The sequence below is a fragment of the Saccoglossus kowalevskii genome, chromosome 14 (assembly GCF_978046115.1).
Source record: "Saccoglossus kowalevskii chromosome 14, keSacKowa6.1, whole genome shotgun sequence".
Classification (NCBI taxonomy): domain Eukaryota; kingdom Metazoa; phylum Hemichordata; class Enteropneusta; family Harrimaniidae; genus Saccoglossus; species Saccoglossus kowalevskii.
Genome location: NC_140654.1, coordinates 17,045,625 through 17,047,560, shown reverse-complemented (window position 1 = coordinate 17,047,560; position 1,936 = coordinate 17,045,625).

Here is a 1,936-nt window from a genome sequence, read left to right as displayed (position 1 = left end):
GTTAATAAACATTGATTTCCCACAATCCAGTGCGCTCTTCTCATGGAAATCACAAGTATGAGGTTTGACCTGGGCGACTGTACCCCTTCGATAACTTCCAATCATCTAAAAAAATACCTAATTAAAGTTTGGTAATGTCTCAGTTTGTACTCGTTGATCTGCGCAATAGCGAAAGTCGCCATCTTTGTTTATATGAAACTCGTATATCTCACGCATGCGTGGCGCGACAACTACCGCCCTTTAATTTTAATTAAACACAGCATAGACTATAACTTTGCAGTGTGAGGTCTTGTGCATATCCTCGGGGCGAACATCCGGGCATTTTCACCGCCTGGCAACCCTCGCGGTGAAAACAAAAGCCCAAAACTCGCAGAAAACGGTACTTTGGGATGGTTGTTGAGAGTCCCCTGAACAGTGTAACAAGATTAGCCCTACGTGTGTAACATATATAAATGTGGTTACTTCAAAGTTGAGTTTGTGTTGTTTTCTCTAATTTTCACCGGCTCGACCGGCGTTTCAGAGCAGCGCGCACAGAACCCATAGAAATGCATGTACAGTGGTGCGCGTCGTAGCAATGTGGAACGTCTGTGACGTAGCTCCGCCCCCGAGGATACCAATACTGACAAACGTACAAGTGTAGATGTTGTGTCTACCCATGTTAACAATGTTTCTGGGAATATTGCAATCAGATCAGTTTATTTTGACGCCCTGTAACATTCTATTTAGGGGGGGGGGCAAGGGGGATACAGGAAATAAAAGCGACATTTTACAAAATAAAATGAAAATTCCATTTACAGTAAAAAATAGGATTTTACACTTTACAGATAAAGCAAATTCTAATATTACATTTTATTATATTTATATACCCTATATATAAAATATGTTTTTGAAATGCAGTCCCTCACCCCCTTGGCTATTTTTGCAGATTTTTCGTCGCTGAAGCGATTCACGTCCCAAATTTTGGTTCTCTGGGCGTCTCTAATAAATACTCTATCTAACCGATGGACTTAATTAGCTAAACTATGAAAAATTCATAGAAGATTGGTCGAAAATCGGTCGTTTTTGGCCTCAACGTTTTTTTGCTCGGAAACGCAAGGGCGATAAGACTCGATTTTCATGAACGCAGGTCGCTCGGATCGGACGGTTTCTATTGTTTCGAGTCTGTTGTGTGTCTAGAAACATAATAACTTTGTTTTTTGGTGAATATAGAACATGCCATGTTCCAATAAAGGATTTTGATATGCAAATCGAACAATTTTAATAGTTCCTTATTGTAACGTCTCCCATATAAATAGTCCTGTACTCCCCAGAATTTGACAATGGTACTAGCCCATAATTGACTTTCTGTTCAGTGCGTCTTTGATTGTAGCAATGTTTACGCCACTGTACGAAAATACGCACACTCGCGAATTTGACAACATTCACTTGAGCGTTTTAGGATAGTGGGAATAGAAGCAAATAGATGGAAATGCCAGTTACGTCACTCATGAAGATTGATGATTCGATTGCTGGCCGGGATAGATGTATTTAGTGTTCATTTCTATGCATATTGTCTACACCTGCGATTCTCAATTTCGATGTGTAAAATCATATCGCTGCTAACAGATTGTTTTGGTTCTGCGGCTCGTTTGGCATGGGCAACTGATTTTTAGGTTTCTGTTTTTTTAATATTCTGACGTTCACTTGGTCGTATTTTGTATCTACCACTCAGACACTGACACTGACAACAAGTAAGTAAACGGGCCGGAACATAGTCAACATGCCAGTGGGACTCTGAAGCCCCCCCGGAGAAAGCGCCATCTTACAACATTAATGAACGAAATTTACATTACAATTTCATGCTTCCGAAAAATCTGATATTTATGCTGGATAACAAAGTATACAAGTACTGTCTACAATATACTGCATAATGGAAATAACATACCTATCTAACCGT